The sequence below is a fragment of the Aethalodelphis obliquidens genome, unplaced genomic scaffold, assembly GCF_003676395.1.
Source record: "Aethalodelphis obliquidens isolate GAN/ISIS:26980383/991018 unplaced genomic scaffold, ASM367639v1 scaffold31, whole genome shotgun sequence".
Lineage (NCBI taxonomy): Eukaryota > Metazoa > Chordata > Mammalia > Artiodactyla > Delphinidae > Aethalodelphis > Aethalodelphis obliquidens.
This window is the reverse complement of record NW_020837975.1, coordinates 11,155,825-11,178,138: the sequence shown is the minus strand read 5'-3', so window position 1 is coordinate 11,178,138 and position 22,314 is coordinate 11,155,825. Positions and strand designations below refer to the sequence as shown.

Below are 22,314 nucleotides of genomic sequence, written 5' to 3'. Positions count from 1 at the left end.
CCAGTTATGCCCAGTGAAAAACATGTACCGATGGAAATTATTGCTTATCCAAGATAAGACTGGGTTGCCACACCACTCTGATATCATTCCCACCAAAAGCAAAAGATCGGGCCTTTTCATGAACTCGAGTGACCTTATCTCATCTAACAGCATAAATTCCATGAGACCATTTAAACCGTGGAAACAGCTCTGTCGCCTCCATTACTGCCTACAAGTGTGCCTTGGGAACCTCAGTTTGGAGACATCTAGCAAGGTCAGCATATCTAGTCACTGATTCCTCCGGGTGTTCAGACCCTTGGGGATCTCTTGGCCATTCGGTCAGTCCTTAGTGATTTATTGAGCATCTCTGTATGCCAGGCATTACGTCCAGGACTGGGCATGAGGTACTCCCAGGGGCATGTGTGCTTTACTTTGTAATCACCAGGAAGCAGCTGCTGAGATGAAGCTACACATGGGAAAGGGTCCCTGGGGAGTCACTTCAGTGAAAGGAAACAGGATTGGGCAGATCTGACAGTTCTCTACCAGAGCAAAGTTTCTCTTGAGCAAAGATTGCCCAGGGGAGGAGCACGGCCTGAGCTGGGCAGAAATGACCAGGCCCTAGAACCACTGCTATGCTCAGACCCGGCCGGCCCTCAAAGGCCAAGACTAGAGACAGGTGAGTGAGATGTCTCAGGCAAAAAGTAAAAGGTGTTTGCATGGTCCTGAGAGCCAGTACCTCCTTACATTTTGTGTCCTAGATGCCTTGCTCTCCTCACCCTAGGCCCCGCACTGGGCACCAGGGAGAGGCTAAGAACTGAACTTGTCAGCTCACTACAATCCTTGCAACAGGCAGCAAGTCCTTTCTTGAAGGGAGGTCTGCAGGCACGTCTCTGTGTCTGCCGCTTTCTTCCTCTCAACAAATGTTTACTGAGCACCTCCTGGGTGCCAGGCTCTGCCCTGGGGACCTTCCAGTCCAGCACATCTCCCTGCACGAACCTGGTTATGTGCCCAGATTCCTTATTCTGGGGTCAGGGAGGCCACCTGTCAGGATCAGAGCCGACCTATAGCTCAGCACACGAGAGGTACGTGCACGCACGCAGAATCAAGGGGCTCTAGAAGGGTTGGGAAGATTTTCAAAGAAGCTGCAGCTTCAGGAGAAAGATGAGAGAAGCAGAGAGGAAGGAAGGGGCTTCAGGGCAAGTGGCCCAACAGGTAAGCAGAAAACCCTGGTGGGAGAAAGGGAAATTGAGTTGAAGGCCGAGCCTGTGTCTGGTGGGGCATGTCCCTGCAGGAGTGAGTAAGGAGCAGGTGACAGGGAGGGAACTCATGCAATGAGGCTGACAGCTGGGCTGAGGGCCAGGAAGGAAAAATTTTTTGCTTCCTTAGGAGCTAGGGGGTGGAGGGAGGAGAAAGAAGCCTGAAGCAAATCCACAGACCAAGAACGCTGGCTGGGAGAGTCTTTCAAAAGGAAGGAGCAGGCTGGCAAGGGGAGGGCAAGGGCCTGGGAGCCAGCTGAGCCCGGGGCAGGGCACCTGCCACTTCTATCAGTCATCACTGACTGGGAGCCACATGCAAACAATGCATTTGAATAAGAAGAAGAAGTAGCAGTAACATTTGTGTAGCTTCATAATATCCCCAGGGCCCTCCACCCATATTGAGTCTGTTTTCCAGGCCAGAAACCTGGGAGGCATGCTAAGCTCTTCTCTCTCCTTCACCCACTCAGTCCTTGGCCCCCAAGACCAGTCTACCTTTAGAAGACTCTGTGATTCCTGTCCTTTCCTATCCCCTTGGCCTCTGCCCTTGCCCGGACCACCCTCCCCTCCATCCCCTGGTGTTAACAGTCTCACCTGCCTGGCTCCCATCTCCCTGCCCCCTCACGTCTATTCCGTTTGCTATGAAATTTATCACAGCACTCTCTTGCCTAAACCCCATTGTCCTCAAGACAAAGCCCCGTATTCTTCCTTTGGCCTTCAAGTACCACCCCTACTCTGCTTTGCAGCCACCTCTGCTCCCCTTCTGCAACTCTACCCTGCAGCTGTCATCCTCAAACTCACCCCCATGCCCCAGCCACACACATATACACACCAGTGCTCTCTTGCCTCTGGGTCTCCCTTTTTTCTAGTTGTGGCAAGCAGGGGCTACTCTTCGTTGCGGTTCCCGGGCTTCTCATTGGGTGGCTTCTCTTGCTGCAGAGCACAGGCTCTAGGCGTGCTTCAGTAGTTGTGGCACTCAGGCTCAGCAGTTGTGGTTCACGAGCTCTAGAGCATAGACTCAGTAGTTGTGGTGCATGGGCTTAGTTCCTCCGCGGCATGTGGGATCTGCCCGGATCAGGGCTCGAACCTGTGTCCCCTGCACTGGCAGGCGGATTCTTAACCACTGAGCCACCAGGGAAGTCCCGGGTGTATTGGTTTTATAAAGGGAAAAGAAAAAGTGAAAAAATGAAAGAAGGAAGGGAGAGAGGGAGAGAGAGAGACAGAGACAGGGAGAAGGAAAGAAAGAAAGGAAGAGAGAGAGAGAGAGAAAGATAGAAAGAAAGAAGGAAGGAAGGAAGGAAGGAAAGGAAGGAAGGAAGGAAAGAAAGAAAGAAAGGAAGAAAGAAAGAAAGAAAGAAGGAAGGAAGGAAAGAAAGAAGGAAAGAAAGAGAGAGAGAGAAAGAAAGAAAGGAAGGAAGGAAGGAAGAAAGAAATGAGGGAGGGAGGGAGGGAGGGAAAGGTTGACTCCTGTCCAAACTGTAAATCAAGATCTTCACAATTCGGGGCCCTGCCCTGCCCAAGTTTCTTGCCTCACTTCTCTTCACTTCCCTGCACAAACTTTCTGCTCCAGAGAAAATGCAGTTCCCCAAAGCACATGCTTTTTCCCACCCTTGAGCCTCTGACCCTGCTGGCCCTGCCTGGACCACCTCTGCTGGCCCTGGGGGTCCTGTTCCCTTCAGCACTCAGCTCTCCTGTGTCGGCTCCCCAGCCCCGAGAGATGCTTCCTCCTCAGGGCTCCCGTGACATGGGCACACACCTCCCTGGTGGCACTCACCATGTTGCATGTTAGCTGTTCACACAGATGCCGCATCTTCCTCCCACCAGACTGCGAGCCCCATGAGAGCTGAGACCAGGTCTTACTCCTCTTGGATCCTAGAGAACCGAGGCTGTGTCTGGCACGGAGCAGGTACTTGGGTGTCTGTTGAACTGAACAGAAAGGCTTTTGACTCAAATCCTGCGCTTTATTCACCAGTGCACCATTCTTCCCAGCCCTGCTGCAGCCAACGTGCTGCTCAGGCGAAGTTGGGGGCTGATCGTCCAGCCCACATAGCCCCCGTGGGGCTCCCCACGCTTCTCAGACACAATGACTTCCCTCTGCCATGATGTCCCCCATCCCATTTTCTTTTGGGTCCTCAACCCTAGTTCACTGTACACCCTGGACAGGCACAGGAGATTCAGGGTCCGAGCCGAGAAGGGCACACACAACACCAGAAACCCCTCTCCTGGCTGCCCCCATTTCCACCCTCTCTCCCCGCAGATGTCACCACAACCTGACACCTAAGACAGTAGATTCATCATTGCTGCGCTAAATCTTTGCATAAACAGTTACATACGCCCCTTGTGAATCTGGCTTTGTCAGCACGTTTGTGGGACACGCCCAGCTGTGCTATCATTTTTATCACTGTTTGCTGTCCCATTAGAAGGATATCTTGGAACTCATTTATCCTTTCTGCCTTCCATGGATTGTTGGTTGTTTCCAATGATTGACTCTTAGGCATGATGCTGTCATGAACATTTTGGAACAGTCTTGTGGTGAGCAGACATGTGCATCTCTGTTGGAAAGAAACCTAGAAAAGAAATTGTGTGGTCATAGGATAGGCGGTGGTCAGCTTTAAAGAGATCGCCAAGAGTTTTCCGAAGTGGTTGCACACCATTGATTTTTTTAAATACCAGGGAAAGTCTAAGCTTATATAACCCTCTGCATTCTCCCCCCGCCCATTTCATATACACTGTGTGTAGTTGTGCAGGGGCAATAGTGTTTGAGGGGAAGGAGGGGAACTGGGGGTTTAGAGGACGGGGCTGGAGGAGACAGATGTCCCTCAGCACTCTTTATTTACGCCTTTGGAATTTTGAAGCATGTTGAAGTGTAACCTAGTAACGACCTCTTTAATTAACAAAGAAGAAAGGGGGAAGCCCATGTGCAATTCAGACACCTTCTTGGGGTCTTTGTAACAGCCCCTTGTTTCCACTCAACCCCAGATCCCCGTCTGAGAGCGACACTCCCCACACGACACTCCACCCTTAACTTTTACCTAAATGCCAACGGTTATCAGGGAACAGAGAGCCCCTAGTCTGAGGGGGGAGGCACCGTCCCCATCAGGAAGGAGCCCCCAGCACGACATGGGGAGCAGGGATTACAGAGCCTTGGAGGGAACAGAGGAGACAGAACAATGGGTGTGAAGAAACACACAGATTTAATCACGTTCCAGATTTGTTGGAGATAATCGGGAAAGGCTTGTTAGTTAGGAAGGGTTGGAAGGGCAGGATGACAGAAGGTAAGGGAAGAAGGGAAATACCACCCAAAAGCCCATGGAGGGAGGCGGTGGTGAGTATACGTGGACAGTGGGGTGCTGCCCCCCATCTCCTTCCCTCTCAGAAACTTCCACCACCCATCACCTCCCCGCCACAGGACCCCCCTGGATGTCTCATTCAAGGACATCTCCCACGACCTACTCACTCAGGCCCGGGGGAATAAAGAGAGGGTCCCAACCCACCCAGCCCAGCCCCCGGGACCAGGGGGGCGCCTGCACCTCTACCTGCAGCCAAGGGGAAGTGGCTGCTGAGCTGGGCCTGGAGGAAGGAACCAGCACCTTCTGGCTGCATCTCCTCCTCTCCACCCTGCATCCTCGGAGAGGGGCTGAGAGAGGAGAAGCAGCGGGTGGAGTGTTGCTGTGACACCTGGCGGAGTTGGGGGCTGTCACTCACGCACTCACTCATCCATTCACCCCGTCAGTAAAGTCCTGCTGTGGGCCAGGCTCGGTGTAAGGAGCTGCTGGCAACAGGCTGACGTTGCTCTGCTGAGCTTGTGACTAAGACGGTTCCCTGGCTTGATGTGAAGTTAGAGACGGCAGGAAGATCCCCTCCCACACGGGGCTTTCCCTCTAGCTGGCCTGAAATCCCACCATTATTGCTGCTTAACTATAGATCGGCAGTGGATTGAGGGGCTGAAAGCCCCAGTTGGGGAGGGAGCACTCTTAGAAAAATAATTCAAAACGGCAATTTTTACAAAAATATATGACCCTGGGAGCACATTGCTGGGGTCCATCACAGCCTGGGGAGGACCCGCATAAGCAAGGCAGATGCTGGAGCTTCTTGAGCTCTGAGGTAAACGCAGTTCACTGCTTCCTAGAAATGCAGAGATGAATGAAAGGAACCCATCCTCAGGATAAGGCTCTTGGAAAGGTGCTGGGCACTAAGGAATGGCATTCGGACAGGTCAGGAGGGGCTCCAGGAGGGGCGAGGCCCAGAGAAGATGGTGGACCGGGAGGTGCCGAGGCTCCTCCCACACCTGGCTGACCTCCTCTCACCTGCATAGGCTCTGAGCACAGTCTCAGCTCCCCACGGAGAATCTGCCTCCCTGTTGCAGCCAATGGGAGCCTCTCTTCCCCTTCCCAGCAGAGTCGGGGAGAGTGTGCTGTAAGCAGAAATGTGGCCCAGTTTGAGTTCCCCTCACTTGGGGGTTCCTTGAGAAGAGAAAGCAATGCCCCCCCTGCGGGAAGCTGGGTGGGCCGGATCTACACCAACCCTGGGTGGACTTTCTGTCTCTGGGTATCAGTCTTCACTCTGGTTCAGTGCAGAGGTTGGGATAAATCAGCTTATACCAGCCAAAGGCTTGTGAAAGTGCAAGGTCTCCCAAAATCTTCCTAGCCCGGGACTTTTAAAGGAAATGATGGTGTCTATTCCATCTCCAACTCTTATTATTTTAATACATTAAATAATCATTCTTCTCACCCTGAAGGCCTAACTATCATAAACAAACCCGGAGGACAAACAACAAACTTGGAATAGTATTCGTGGTTAATGTCATAAACATACAGCTGATTTCTTCATATACAAGAAGCTCCTATAAATTAATTAAAAAAAAAAAACTTACAATCCTCAATAGAAAAAAGTGAGCAAAGGACATCAACGATCTACAGGGGAAAAAAAATTCAAATGACCCTTAAACATTTGAAAAGATGCCAACCTCATCTGCAAAAAGAGAATTGCATATTTAAACTAGCACTAACATACCACTTCCACGTATCAGATTGGCCAAGATCAAACATTCGTCAGCACCCTGAGTTGGCAAAGATGTGTAGAAACAGCACTCAGATCTTTCTGCTGAGCAAGTAAATTGGAACAAACCCTTTGGAGAAACAGTCTGGCAACAGCTATTGAAATTATAAATGCGTGTTGAATTTAACCCAGCAATTCCACTTTGCTGTGGTAGTTTTGGCATTTAAAACCACCTAACCATATTAGCTACTTAAAAATAAATTAAAACAAATTAAAAAGCTTCCCGCTAGAGTGAAGGGAGTGCTTACTGAGTGAGCAAACAGTTCTTGTGACTTGTCTCTCTGGGGCACATCTTCTTACTCAACTGCACATGATAGTCGATGTGTACTTTTTGACCATTAAACAACTTTAAATAGTTTTTCAATGCTGTCATTTATCGTTTTATGTCTATCCACAATGGCTGGTTGGTTAGTAAGGGGAAAGAGAAAAAAATACTAACGCTGAAGCAGAGCAACTTCACAAGGAAGGAGTCTTGCAATTTGCCTCCACGTATTATCGCCAGGTTACAGTTTGCATTCATCTGATTGAAATTATTTTAAAATACAACAAGACGTCTTGGGTTCTTCCAAAATAATATTAAAACAAAACCAGAAAACAAGCTGATTCCTTCCAATTCGGCTTTGCTTCGATTGGAAATGGAGACTGTATAGTGTTAAGAGTGGAGACGTGCTTAGAAAAACCAGCCTGAAACCTTCCTCCCACCTAGTAGAAACCAGGCTTGAAAGGTATGGGAGGGGACCGGTTGCTTTTTCATGATGGAAAGTGCAAGAATTCCACACACCACGTCCTGAAGTTGTTGATGTTCTAACATATAGAATAGTATCAACCCACTTTTAAATACATTCAATCCCTAATCTAAACATGACATAACTTGTCATTTTGAAGTTGTCCAACAAATCATGCTTTTCCTTAGATAGTAAGTGGCAGTTCCATTGGAAAAACTCAAAGTTAGTCTTTATACATTATGTTTAATTAAAATGAACTCTATAATATAATCTTGAATAATACATTTCTAAGATATATATTTTTTTACTGAAAAACACTTAAATAAAAAAAGTGCAGAAATGCCCTTTTAACAAAACGTTGGCAGCTCTCAATACTACATATCAGTGTTGAAAGTGTCAGAAACTTCTGAATAATTGAGAAATGCTATCGAAGCTATGACATTCTTGGCTTATAAGACTTATAAGACAGCCGGACATGTGTTCCCTCAGCATCTGGCACCACAGCTACACAAATGCTGATAAAAGAAACCAGGTGAGAGTTAAACATTTGCTTGTAGATAGTCCCTATTTTCAGCAATTTAAAAGTACTCATGATCTTCCTTGAGGCTTGCAAAACTTCTAGTATCTATCTATCTACCTATCCATCCACCTACCTATCTGGTTATTCCCATTTTATAGATGAGGACGTGGGGGCCCAGAGAGGTTTACAGCACTTGTCTAAGGCCACATGGATGTGAAAGCCAGGTCTCCAGCTCCCTGACCTGTCACTCAGAATGGCTGTGGCTATAACAACCACCAGCCTCCCCCATCTACCCCTCCCCATTCCCCTTGTATTCTGGGGACAAACCTGGTGCTTTTGTGGTAAAGTAACTCAGAGCAATGGCTCTTGGGAGTCTGGGAGGTAGGCCAAGGCTGAAGGGTTGTCTAGTGGTGTGGACCTTAGTGGGGGCCTTTGTAGGGGGCCGGGGGCAGAGGGCATTGAAGTCAGCGTCAGCAATTCTGCTCCGTGGACCGCTGAATGACGCTCAGCGCTCATCAGTGCCTGACGGGGCCAAAGCTCCTGGAAAACCGCCTGACTAGGCTTTGGTAAATGTTTAAGCACTGGGGGTGGTGGTAAGGAGCAAATCTTGGGGTTGGGGGGCAGGGAGGGCTCAGGGGCAAGAAGCACGGAAACAGAGACTTGTGGGTAGTTGCTCCCACCTCCACTGTGTCCTCGGAGGCCAAGAAGGGGCTGCCGGTCAGGCTGGCAAGGCCCCATCTCAGGAGTCCTGCTCTAAGCCATTCCAAGCAAGGAACCCCTTTCCCCACCAGCAGTCCTACTCAGTCAGTTAAGCTGGGACTGGCCACTGAATTGGGGTTTGGCTGCTTTCTTTTCGGGGTCAGACTCTTCGGGGTACGCAGCTGTCTGGGCTCTCTACCCCCATCCCTTTGCCATCTCCTGACAGGGCCAGTCCACAGGCCTCTGCTTTCCCGCTCCACCTCAGATTCCTCCCGGGTATGAAGCCACTGATCCCTGAAAGTCCCCTGGCCCAGGCAAGTGGAAAATAGTAAGAGTTCGTGTGGCTGAGTCATGGAAAAGAGAACGCAAGCCGGACCCATGAACGAGGCCTGCTCTCCCCTTGACGGAGGCCATTCACTGGGCTTCCCCAGTGGCCTTGCCGCCGGCTTGGAGCCCTGGCCTTAAACAGCCAGCACCCCTTCCTCACCATCAGTTTCATCACCACCACCATCTGATGGCTGGGCAGGGTATTGTTGCACAGCTGGGGCTTCCTTCCACAGATTGTCTGCCCTGGATTTGAACCAGTTACGTTGGGGCCAGGAGATCTCTTAGCCCTCTGTTAAGGCTATTGGTTGCCACTTTCCCTCAGCGGCCCAATGTTCGCTAATCTGGTGTTTGCAGCGACTTTATAAAACCTTATAACCACTGCAAATAATGAAAAGTGTATACAAACGTGTCCTAGCTCTGTCTTTTCAGGGGGCCGAGAAGTAACGATACCCCAGTAACAGCAGCCCAGTAAGCACCCAGATCTCAGTATCTAAATGCTATCCTTCACTAAAAGAAACCGGGGCTCCTTGAGGCAATGGCTGATTCCAGGGCTGGAGCAGGGAAAGTACAGATGAGGCTGGAATATTTTCTTGTGCCAGAAAGTAAGGAAATGCTCAAAGAATGATGAGGACATGTCAAAGGACACAGGAGCCAGCTTGAAAGGGGTCTGTCTGGCCCAATCTGGGACAATTTGATAACCAGAATAAACATAATATTAATGCATTTCCACCAAATAAGTAAAATAAGAATAAACGAGTCCATGCAGATATCAACAAACAAATGGAGAAAGGAAGGTTTTCCTTGTAGTAGAATGCTAACTAAAAATTGGTAGAAGGAATGCTGGATATAGAAAAATTCCCATTTGGTAACCACCAAAGTGGTGTCTAATTCAGACAGGGTGGTCAACAGATGCTAAAGCTGGTGGGGAAAGAGTCAGTAAGGATCAGGATATTGGCGTAATTCCATAATATCTCCCTACAAAGTATAAATTAATTACAAAGGGGAGATGTTGACTTTGTGATGTAGGAGCCTGGAGGCCAGCAACTTGACCAAATGATGAAGACACAGAACCATTTCTGTGGTAGTCCTGTCAAGAATGTTTGCATGGTCTGGGCTGGTCGGAAGAAAACATCAGATGATCCCAAGTTGAAGGTCATCCTGCAGAATACAAAGTCTGATTTCTTTTTTTCTTTTTCTTTTTAATTTTTTTTAATTTTATTTTTTGGCTGCATTGGGCTTTTGTTGCTGCGTGCAGGCTTTCTCTGGTTGCAGCAAACAGGGGCTACTACTGTTCATTGCGGTGTGCAGGCTTCTCATTGCGGTGGCTTCTCTTGCTGCGGAGCATGGGCTCTAGGCACCTGGGCTTCAGTAGTTGTGGCTCACGGGCTCTAGAGCACAGGCTCAGTAGTTGTGGTGCACGGGCTTAGCTGCTCTACGGCATGTGGGACTTTCCCGGATCAGGAATCGAACCCATGTCCCCTGCATTGGCAGGCGGATTCTTAACCGCTGCGCCACCAGGGAAGTCCTGAATTCTTTTTTTTTTTTTAATTGATATAATGTATCTTATTTTATTTTCAAGTTTTATTGAGATATAGTTGAAATATAATGTTATATTAATTTAAGGTGTACAGCATAATGACTTGATATATGTATATATTATGAAATGATCACCACAGTAAGTTTAGTTAACATCTATCCCCTCACATAGTTACAATTTTTTTCTTGTAATGAAAGCTTAAGATCTACTTTCTTAGCAACTTTCAAAAATACAATGTGGGGCTTCCCTGGTGGCGCAGTGGTTGAGAGTCCGCCTGCCGATGCAGGGGATGCGGGTTCGTGCCCCGGTCTGAGAAGATCCCACATGCCACGGAGCGGCTGGGCCCGTGAGCCATGGCCGCTGAACCTGCGCGTCTGGAGCCTGTGCTCCGCAACGGGAGAGGCCACAACAGTGAGAGGCCCGCGTACCGCAAAACAAATAAAAAAAAAAAAAATGCGGTATTGGTAACTATAGTCACCATGCTGTACATTATGTCCCTAGAACTTATTTCTCTTATAACTGGAAGTTTGTACCTGAACTCTTTAGGACTGCTAAGGATGCAAAAGTCAGAGAAAGATGAAGAAACTTAGATTAAAAAAGATGGATGAGGGGAACTCCTTGGCGGTCCAGTGGTTAGGACTCTGCGCTTTCACTGCTGAGGGCCAGGGTTTGATCCCTGGTCGGGAAACTAAGATCCCGCAAGCTGCGCTATGGCCAAAAAAAAAAAAAAGATGGCTGAGCCATGACAACATTTAGCATTGCATGGTCCTGGATTCCATCCTGAACCAGAAGAGGAAAAAGACATCATTGGGACAGTGGACATCTGAACAGAGTCTGTGGGTTGAACGGTAGGGTCTTACCAATGTCAATTCCCTACACTGGAGAGCCCTAGAGTGACTCATCCAGGAGATTATTCTTGTATTTTCGGGCAATCATTTCTGCAACTTGCTCTGAAATTCAGAAAAAGATGAATGGGTGTATATTAAAAGAGAGAAGGTGACAAAGCAAATGTGGAGAAATGTTAAACAATCTGGGTGAAAGAGACAGGGGGGTTCTTAGTACTGTTCTTGCAGTGTTTCTTTAAAGTTGAAATGATCTCAAAATGAAGTATTTAAAATTTTTAAAAAAGAAGTGTACCCGAGTGCTTTGCAAACGACACAGAAGGTAAGGGGGGACTGCTGTTATATGAGGTGTTCGAATGTGGGATTATTCCCGGAGGGTATGCAATGTGTGTGTTTGTGGGGGGAGGGGGTGGCAGTGCTGCCATGGAGTGTGTGCTTATTTATTTTCCATCCCCCCAGATTAACCCCTTCTTCCCCAGGGCAACAGGTGATGCAATCCGTGCTGTGGCCAGGGAAGGGTCACATCTGAGCAAACACCAAGCCCGGGCTCAGCTGGGATGAAGACTGTGCCAGAGTGTTTGTGACTCTTCATGACTTATCCTCCCTTCCTGTCACAACTGAGTGTTTCCCTGCCATCTGTTTATACAGACACTTATAAAACAACACAGCCTCATGCCTGGCTTGCTCAAACCTTGGGAATATCAATATAGTGATGCTGGCTGAAACAACTTGCATCCTGTTTCCCTGGCTGAGTTTTCCCACCCCGTGTGGTCCTCTGTCTTGGATCGGAGAGGGGACTCAGAACAGAGAGTAGGGAACCTCCAACTTAAAGTCACCCAGCAAGGTCATGGCAGCGTGGGGTTGACTGCAATTCCATGCTGTAGGTATTCACTATGGGCCTAAAACGGGCAAGGTCTGACACCAGGCAATGAACAGGAATTTCTTTATACTGTTCAATCAGGCATAGAGAGGCAAGAGAAAGGAAGGACACCATCTCCATCATCATTATCACTGTTATGGGTTGTGTCTCTCCAAAAATGTTGAAGTCTTAACTCCTAGTACCCAGAATGTGACCTTATTTGGAAATAGCCTCTTTACAGATGATCAAAGAAGATGAGATCATTAAGATGGGACCTAGGGCTTCCCTGGTGGTGCAGTGGTTGAGAGTCCGCCTGCCGATGCAGGGGACGCAGGTTCGTGCCCTGGTCCGGGAAGATCCCACATGCCGCGGAGCAGCTGGGCCCGTGAGCCATGGCCGCTGAGCCTGCGTGTCCGGAGCCTGTGCTCCGCAACGGGAGAGGCCACAACAGTGAGAGGCCTCTGTACCGCAAAAAAAAAAAAAAAAGATGGGTCCTAATCCAATATGACTGGTGTCCTTATAAAAAGGGGGAATTTGGACAGAGACACACAGACTGGGAGAACACCATGTGAAAGTAGAGCTTGGGATAATGGATCTACAAGCCAAAGAATGTCAAAGCTTGCATCCAACCTAAGAGAGAGGCAGATTCTCCCTCACACTCTCAGAAGGAACTAATCTTGCCAACACCTTGACCTCAGACTTACAGGTACTATGAGACAATAAAGAACAGTGAGACAGGGAATTCCCTGGTGGTTCAGTGGTTAGGACTCTGCGCTTCCACTGCAGCGGGCACAGGTTCAATCCCTGGTCGGGGAACTAAGATCCCACAAGCCATGCAGCACAGCCAAAAAAAAAAAAAAAAGAACAGTGAGACAATAAATTTCTGTTGTTTAAGTCACCCAGTTGTGGTACTTTGTTAAAGCAGCTCTTGGAAACTATTACGATCTCCATCACCATCAGCAGTGGCATCACCACCACCACTACCATCATCTGCACCAACATCTTCACCACCATCACCACCACCATCACCATCACCATCACCATCACTGTCATTTCCTTTGTCACTTAACTGTCCTAGATGGAGCTCAGCATACACCATCGCTGTTCTGAGCACTTTATTTATCTGAGCTCATCTAATCCTTATCATAACACTATGAGGTAGGTCCTATTACTATCCCCACTTTCCATAGAATATGAAACTGAAACTCAGAAAGGTTAAGTCATCTTCCCAAGGCCATACAGCCAGAAAGTGTCTGTGCATTCGCCCCCAGGACTGCTCCTTTCCTCTTACCTCAACTGCCATCTTTCTCCCAAGCCATCAGCTGGTGTGTCTATGTCCCGGGCCCGTCATCTCCTGCCACAAGCCTGCTTTAATCAAGCAAACACTTCGGCCTCATTCCCATGCTTCTCTGACCCTTAGGGTCACATAGGAACACGTGGGGATCATGTATTGGGGTGGTGTCATGCACGGAGTCCTGCCCCCAGTCCTGGTCTACTCTTTGCCCTTAGAGTACCTGTGTCCCCACAGACAAGACTGTCCCAGCCCTGATGCCATCAGCCATCAGCAGGGGTGTCAACCTCCTTTGGATGCAGTATTCAAGTGGATTGTAATATGCTTTTTTTTTTTTTTTTTTAACATCTTTATTGGAGTATAATTGCTTTACAATGGTATGTTAGTTTCAACCTAGGGGTGAAACAGGAATAAAGACACAGACTTACTAGAGTAATATGCTTTTATTGCTCCAGTTGATAAACAGGGGCATTAGCCAGGTACACAGTAATCATGACTCAGAAGGAAATCAATCTGTGCTGTGTGCAGGTATTCCCAAGGGCTATCAGAAAGGCCCCAGGGGGAGTTTGACTTTCCATGATCAGTGAGAACACAGAGTTCCCCACACTTCTCATTGTCCCTCACACCATTCTCAGCACATCAAAATGCCCCCATCAATGTTTGTTGAATTATTTTTGACACATTTTCAACCCATCCAGAGCCCCTAACCTTTATTTATCAAATTTACTTGCCCTTCTCCCATCCCTTCCTATCTTTATCTTAATATGTATTCCTCGTGGAAAGGGTAAGTGGTGACCAGTTTCAAAAGCTCTAATAGAGTTCTCAGCCTTGGGTCTGTAGTTGATACTTTTAGCCTATTGTCCAACTGTTTGCAGAACCTGTAGCTGTTTGCAGAGCCTGCAAGAACTTGCAGATTGCAGTTGTTCACAGAGCTTGCCTCCTTTTGCAAAGCCTATAGCTGTTCACATATCCCATAGCTGTTTGCAGAGCCTACACCTATTTGCAGAGCCTCTGGTCTGTAAATGTATTTAAATTTTTAAATCACAATTTAAATTTTTAATTGTGTTAAAATATACAGCTGTTTGCAGAGCCTAGAGCTGTTTGTGGAGACTGTAGCTGTTTGTGGAGCTCTGTGTTATTTGCAGATGCTGTTGTGTGCAAAACTTGTTGAAGTTATCACTATGCTTGCTGGATTCTTGGTTTCTGGCTGGGCTTTTCTCCTCAAGCTAACAATGAGCATGTCTTATAAAGCAGAGACTGTGTGTCCAGTGTGATGTCAAGAGATTCAAAGTTTACTGAAGTAGGGACTCCCCTGGTGGTGCAGTGGTTAAGAATCTGCCTGCCAATGCTGGGGACACGGATTCGATTCCTGGTCCGGGAAGTTCCCACATGCCGTGGAGCAACTAACCCCGTGCGCCACAACTACTGAGCCTGCACTCTAGAGCCCACGAGCCACAGCTACTGAGCCCATGAGCCACAACTACTGAAGCCTGTGCACCTAGAGCCCGTGCTCCGCAACAAGAGAAGCCACCGCAATGAGAAGCCTGAGCACCGCAACGAAGAATAGCCCCCACTCACCACAGCTAGAGAAAGCCCGCACACAGCAATGAAAACCCAATCCAGCCAGAAATAAATACAATAAAATAAATAAATGTATTTAAAAAAAAAAGGTTACTGAAATATAAGGAAAGGCCCTGGAAGAAGACGTTTTCTATACAGTTGGGGAAAAAATCACGGAACATACATGGACCACTCAGAACAATTCACAAAGCACACGGAGGATGTGAGCTACTTGTAGGATCAGCTCAACTGGTCCCCACATGCGTCTGGAACAGCTACACTTCATGCAGACCCCTCCCATGCTATACCCCACCCCCACCTCATGCCCACAGCTTTCAAGCTGCACCTCCCAGCCCCCTCCCTCCCCCTGCATCCGACCAAATTACACAACTACCTCTGTCCTTTCCTTCCCTCATTAAAACTCCTCTCTACTCTCAGGGCACTGATCCTAGCAAACCCTCAAGGAGAAAAGAGAACTGAAAAGCAAATTTGCAACAAGTTCTTAGCTACTGGGATGTGCTACCCTGATGGAATATTTACATTTTGAAATAAGATTCTTGGAGGCTGCCATGCCTTCCCCCAATGGTACACCCCCTGATGGTGAGATCTGGGGCACAATGACAGGCAGCAGGCGTGAACAGGGTGCATGGCAACCTGGCTGCCCAAGGGGAAGGCTTGCCCTGCAGGCACACCCCACTTTTTGGCCACAGCTGTAGTCAAATTGAATCTTTGTTAATCGAATCCTCTTTTCCCAGTGACTCATATGCCCATTTCAGAGCAAGGACACACTAGGAATGAGAAGTGGTTCCAGTCTAGGCATGAGCTGAAGGATGATTCAGTTGGTCCGAGGCAGTGATTGTTACTGAATAGAAATATCTGCCTCTCTATGTTCCTATGTGCTTGTTTTCTTAAACTTCGACTTGGACTCTGACTCAGTACATGTAACTGATGGCTGTTTTGCTTCTAGTCCTGAGTTCAGAGGCTAGATCAGTTCTCCCCAGTTTCTGCCTCACCCCGTGGGATCGGTTTGCATCCTTGTCTCAGCAAAGCTTCCTCTTCCTCTCCAAGAGCTCTGAAGCAAGCCACAGCTGGCAACATCTTGGTGTTCCAGCCTGGGAACAGGAACAGGGCAATTTGATCCACTTGGGAGAAGACAGCTGCCAACAAACGCCACCTGGGCGCTGTGGCCCCCGAGTATGGCTCTTCAGTGTCCTGAGCTCCCAGTCCTTCATCCTCACTGCCCTCCTGGCCTTTTCATCCCGGTGTACCAAGAGCATCTTACATGTAAAAAGCCCAAGGTGAGCTCATTATCTCTCCCCCTCCGCTGCACTCTCTGCCTTAATCCCTACTTCACAATCCACCCAGTTGTCTACGCAAAATGAATTCTTTCTCTCTGTATCCTGCTAATCATACCTCTGAAAGGTCCCGTACTCTCCACCTTCTGCTGATCGTGCAGCACCCCCATCTCATCCTTATCGGGGCAAAACAGCAGCCTCCTTCCTGCTGTCACCAGCTCCCATCTCTAATCCAGACCCCAAGGATCAGCATTTGGTCAGTCAACAGTAATGACCGAGCACGTATAATGTGCCCATCACGAGGGACACCACAGAGAACAAGATAGACACAGCCATGCTTCAAGGAGTTTGTAGGCAGTAGAGTTTTTCTTTTAGTACTTGTCTGGAAAGAATGCTTCTCTGCTGTTTGGTTTTAATATTTTTAAGACACAAGCAACAGGTGGTCATTGAGAAAGAACTTGAAAATGCACTTAAGTATAACCAAGAAGATAAAAATCACTCTCTTTTTTTATTGAGACATAATTGTCATATAACGCTGAGCAAGTGTAAGGTATACAACCTGTTGATTTGATACATTTATATATTGCAATATGATGACCGCCATAGCATCAGCTAACACCTCCATCACATCACACAATTATCATTACTTTTTTGTGGTGAGGACATTTAAGATCTAGTCTCTTAGCAACTTTGTAAAACTCACTCTTAAACCCACCACTCTTTCTAACTCCTACTACCTCCCCCCAACCCTCTCCCCCACAAAAATAAACATTGTTAACCTTTTGGTGTATTTCTTTCCGGACATTTTTGTTTTTCCTATTTGAATGTTTTAGAATACCACTGATGTCCCTTCCCACCTCAAATGTATTTATTTCTTCAGCAAATATTTATTATTAAGCACCCGGCACTGGCCTGGGTGCTGGGATTACAGAGATGGACAACCTAGCAGGGGAGACAGCAAAGGATCACACACATTAATACATGATTCTCAACTGTGATGCTTCTCATGAAGCCAGGGTGTAGGGAAGCATGAGTGCACATGAGGGGGCCACGAGCTCACCGTGGGGACTTGGGAAAGTTAGAGAAGGCTTCTCCAAGGAAGAGCAGGGCTCGCCAGGATGGAGGTGGAGGAGAGGGGAGGTGGAGACTGAATTCGTGACCAGGCTGATTTCTCCGTTAGCTGTCGCCAGTACAGTGTCAGGGGCCCACAACACTAAAAGGAGCCCATGCAAATATTTTAATTTCTTTTAAAACCAGAAGAAAAAAATGGACTTTGGGTTGAAGAAAATGTTTTAAATATAATATTCATGCATTGGTCTTTATATTAATACATTTGTAAAATATAATTTATGAAAGAAGGAAACTCACAAAGGCAAAAGTGCCCTTGAAAGTCACCATGTGGTCCTGGCATGAAGACCATGTGGCTGAAGCAGAGAGAGTGGCCTGAGAAGGTGGTGGGAGATGTGACTAGAAGGGCAGGTAGGGGCTGGATCCAGAGGCCACATTAGGAATGTAGGACATTATCCTCTAGCGATAGGAAAGCAGAGAGGTGACAAGATTCTTTGAACATTTTATTTAATCTCTAAAAAGGAAATGTCTTTTAGACATAATGCCACATTATACCTTAAAATTATGCCACAATGCCATATTATACCTTAAAAATATGAATATCTGGGAATGAATACAGTGATGGTGGCATGACACTGTGTATGTAATACCACTGAATTGTATGCTTAAAAGTGGTTAAAGTGGTAAACTTTATGTTATGTATATTTTACCATAATAAAAAAAATAGAGGCAGCAGATAGCCAATGGTCAGGCAAGAAATTAACAAAAACTCCTTAAAAACATTAAATGTCCATTTGGTGTTCACATTTTCAATTGTCTCTTTTTAAAAACATTTTTTTAAATGGTAGTTGATGTACAATATTATATAGGTTACAGGTGTACAGTATAGTGACTCACAATTTTGAAGGTTATGCTCCATTTACACTTATTATAAAATTTTGGCTATATTCCCTGTGTTGCACAATATACCCTCGCCGCTTATTTTATACAGAATAGTTTGTACTACAATTGTCTCTTAAATGTTACAAATAGTTAAGCTGTTTTGTTTTTGTTTATTACTGTTTCAGTCAAGAACCAAATGTAGTCTATACACGTAATTGATTGCTCTCTTCAAAGTCCCTTGCAATCCATAGGTCTCTGTTCAATCTTCCTCCCTCCCATCTTTTTTCTTTCTTTCTTTTCTTTTCTTGTGACTTATTTGTTAAAGAAACCAAGTCATTTGACCTGGATTCTGTCAATTATACCCCTGTGGTGTAGTTTAACGTGTTCCTCTGTCCCCTGTATTTCCTAGGAATGGTAGTAGTATCTAGAGACTTGATCAGATTCAAGCTCAGTTTGGCACCAGTCTATTTCAGGGTGGTGTTGGCTACTTCCCACGGGGGCACTGCTTTGTCTCTCTTCCGGGGAGGTTGACGGCCACTGACAGTCATTGCCTAGGACATGAGTCCATCAGGGGGTCATGGCCCTGTGGCACCAGATGAAGAGGGGAGAATAGGATGAAGGCTGGGGTGGTCCCAGTGTCTCCCTGTCCATCAGGGAAGGACTTCCTGGTGAAGGAAGGGGCAGCTATGGTCCCTGGGCCTTTTTCTCTCCACTACCTCTGAGCACCAATAGTCCTAACCCTTGGTAGGGAAGCTTTCCTGTATAGGAATCTGCTCCTGACAAATGAAGACAATTTCAGATGGGCTTTCCTTGTGCCTAAGGTTTACAGGTTTTTTGTTTTTTTGTTTTTTTCTTTTTTCCCCAGGGTGCTTGAATTTTTTATTATGGAAATATTCAAAATATTCAAAAATAGAGAAAATAGTGTAATGAACCACCAGGTACCCCTTAACCAACTTCAACAATTTTCAACATTTTGTTAATCTTTTTCACTTATCTGTTCCTCTCCTTTTCTTGCACTAGAGCTGGGATTGGCCAAAACGATGGGCCAAATCCAACTTGCCTCCTCTGTTCGTAAAAAAGTTTTATTGGAACACAGCCATGCCCATTCGTTTCTGTATTGTCTATACCTGCTTTTGCATCATACCAGCAAGGGTGAGTAGTCGTGACAGAAATCATGAGGGCCACATGCTTAAAATATTTGCTATCTGGCCTTTGACAGAAAAAATTTGCTGACTCTACAGTAAAGTATTTTAAAGCAAATACTAGTCAGCATATCATTTCATCTGTAGATGCTTCAATATGAAACTCTAACAGATAAGAGCTTTTTTAAAGCCATATCTGTAGGTTTTCAGTTTTAAAGTAGGCAGCAGAGCCAGCACTGCTGTGGCCCAGCAGGAAAAGCCTGGTTTTGGAGGTACATGGGACTGGATGCTGGAGGAGCTAAGCTCACTTGGGTCCCACCCTGTTTAAGTACTCAGAGGCCTTTGCCATCAGACGCCCCTGGGTCTCAATCCTGGCTTCCCCACTTACTGGACTGGGCAAGTTACTTCCCCTCCCTGAGCAGCAGTTTTCTCGCAGGTAAAATGGGAAAAATTGCCAGGCTTACCTTAGAGGGTCCTTGAAAGGTTAAATGCAGTGACGTGTTTAAGTGCTGAGTTCAGAGCCTGGCACATGAGAAGCACACGGTGCCTGTGACTCACATCATGACATCACTTAGACTAGTCCCCTCCTTGCCCTGACAGTAAGGTGGTAAGAGGAGAGGGGCTAGATTGTTCACCCCAATATGTTCACCTTAAGTAAGGTCCCAATCAATGGCTTTTCCAGACCATGCCAGCTTGGGTCGCTGACACAAGAATAGGAAGATTTCGGTGGCTGGTGTGAGGACTGGGGTGTTTTATGACCAGGACAGGGATTCCGGTCTCTTACAATATTAAATGAATAGTTGCTTACGTGTTGCAGGTCCCGTAATAAGGTTCGGGCTCCAGCGCCTGGTGAGCCATCGCCCGGAAACACATCTCAGGACTCCAAGGCTGAAGTCCGGTGTGCGCCCGAGTTCTGCTTATTGCCCGGCTCGCTCTTGGCACTGGCTCAGGAGGCAGAAATTCCAGGAATCCTGGTTCCTCCTTCCCCTTGGCATCCTCCTCATCCTCCTCCCTGCCCCGCCCCCTTCTCCACCAATCCTCAGGCCCCTCTCCCATCTGGTGGACAAGTGGCCGGTTGTCACTGGGATCTTTATGTCTCTCTCGGGGGCAGCCACGTTGGGACCGGATGGGGCTGTCGTGGGCATGACACAGTGGTTTTGAGCGAAGCCTTCTGGGGTTACTTAGAGCAGCCAGGGGTGAGGGACGTTGGGGAGGCAGGCTAGGGGAGAGGCTCCCATGCAAGCCAAGGACTCAGGCAGTGGGGGATGAGAGGCAGAGTATCCTGGGTGCCAAACTCCGGGGTGCTGCAGGTCTCGCCTACAGCAGCGTAAAGTAGGGGAGCTCCGAAAACAGTGATGAGACCCCAGAGCTTCTTAGCATCTCCTGAAGCATCCCTGCCTCCCACTGCCCCTGTTCCTACCTTCCTTCTGGGGCCCACAGTCTCACGTATGCACTGGTGCCATTGCCTCCTAAAGGGCACAGATGCCTGGGTGAGCTCTTGAAAATGCTGCAGTGATCAGGACACTTGCCTGGCTGAAGCCCTTCCAGGCAGAGTGCTTCAACTGCTTTTTGTTTCACACACTCCTCTAGCTGTCTGGTGAGGCCTGTGGACTTCATCTTAGTAAAATGTTTTTAAATGCCTGAAATAAAATGTGCCGTGTTCCAAAGGCAACCAATTATATCAAAACACGATTGTCAAAATAGTTCTTAAAAATGACATCTGTGTAGGGGCTTCCCTGGGGGCGCAGTGGTTGAGAGTCCGCCTGCCGATGCAGGGGACACGGGTTCGTGCCCCGGTCCGAGAAGATCCCACATGCCGCGGAGCGGCTGGGCCCATGAGCCATAGCCGCTGAGCCTGTGTGTCCGGAGCCTGTGCTCCTCAACGGGAGAGGCCACAACAGTGAGAGGCCCGTGTACCGCCAAAAAAAAAAAAAGAAAAAGACATCTGTGTATAGCAATATATGTGGTTTTAATTAACGTGTTGTATTGCAAGTTATAGCAGTGGGTCTAATAACAGACATACTTTGTTTTTGTAACAATATTTGAGGTATCTGCCACGATTTTCTTGTGATGCCAAAGAACCACGATATCTGTGGGTGACCGAGTCTCAGAGGCTGTTAATGCTACTGCGATTTGTTATTGAAGTGGAAGCTGAGTTTCAGATAGAGGAGAGTGCAAGTAAAGATGGAAAATATTGCTGCGTTCAAGTTCATGGAGTCCAACTCACGTCCTTGCCTTCTGCCTTCATGATTTATTTCACACTGCCGCCCTCACCCAGTGCATCTGGTGAAGCTTACCTAGCTTCCAAAATGAATGTCAAGGTCAGCCTCTCTTTGAAGTTACTTGACTCTACCAGATACAGTCCACCACCTTTGTGCTCCCTGCCCCCAACCCTGGATAGACTTTTACTGCTGTTTTGTCTCCTGGTCATTCAAAGGACCTTTGGGACAAGGACAGTGCCCAGTGCTGGGCACGGAGTCTGGCATATAGCAGTTGCTTAAAAAAAAAAAAAAAATTGAAGGAATGAATGAGTCAATACCCAAATGTATGAATATGAGGCGTTGTAAACAGTCACCCAAAGACACCGGCAGGGTCAGTATGGTACCATCATCCTACACACAAAGAGCAATTCTTCCACTGACCATCCATACTTCTTATCTCTAAAATTCCTATCTGTGTTAAGGGTGACCAGCAAAGGGAGCAGGCTGGAAGAGAACAGCGGGGACAGGCCACCATCTCCAAAATAGGCACAACAGGCTACAGAGGAAGTTGCTCACTGATGGATAGAAGGGCAACAGAGATATCCCCACAGGGCTGACAGGCACACCCAGTCACCCCAACAATGCGTAGGGGAAGACCTGAGCCAGCAGGGCAAGGATTCTCAGCACAGAAGGAAACCAGGAGGCTGCAGGAGAGTTGGAGGAGGCCATGGGAAAGGGGGTGGTGATGACACGTGCCCAGGTCAACGAGGAGAGCCACACTCTCTGGGCTCAGGTCACCCTGAGCAAGTTACCTTGAGCAAGGTTACTTCACCTCCCTGAACCTCAGCTTCCGTATGTGTAAAATGGGCTAATAATCCCCCATGGTGTCATTGCAACCATGAAATGAGAAAAGAATAATGACTAAACGCTTTATTTACCTGCATTATCTCATTTAGTGTTTATTAAATTTCTAGCACAGAGTGAACACTTAAAAGCTACCTAATTGTTATTGCTACAGGCAAATTTGAAAATACAAATTAGCTCCCTGGGCCCCCCACACTCTCCACTCACCTTTT

General features: G+C 47.4%; 2 long non-coding RNA genes across 2 annotated transcripts; both read left to right on the top strand.

The window, feature by feature from the left end:
- Nucleotides 1-719: 719 nt before the first annotated feature.
- Nucleotides 720-20,865, top strand: LOC113631071 (uncharacterized). Its single transcript, XR_003437173.1, has 3 exons — nt 720-730; nt 6,118-6,123; nt 20,742-20,865. It is a non-coding gene; the product is annotated as an uncharacterized LOC113631071 (long non-coding RNA).
- On the top strand, nt 15,487-20,691 carry LOC113631072 (uncharacterized). The gene is made up of 3 exons (XR_003437174.1): nt 15,487-15,948; nt 18,916-19,047; nt 19,855-20,691. It is a non-coding gene; the product is annotated as an uncharacterized LOC113631072 (long non-coding RNA).
- Nucleotides 20,866-22,314: the final 1,449 nt, after the last annotated feature.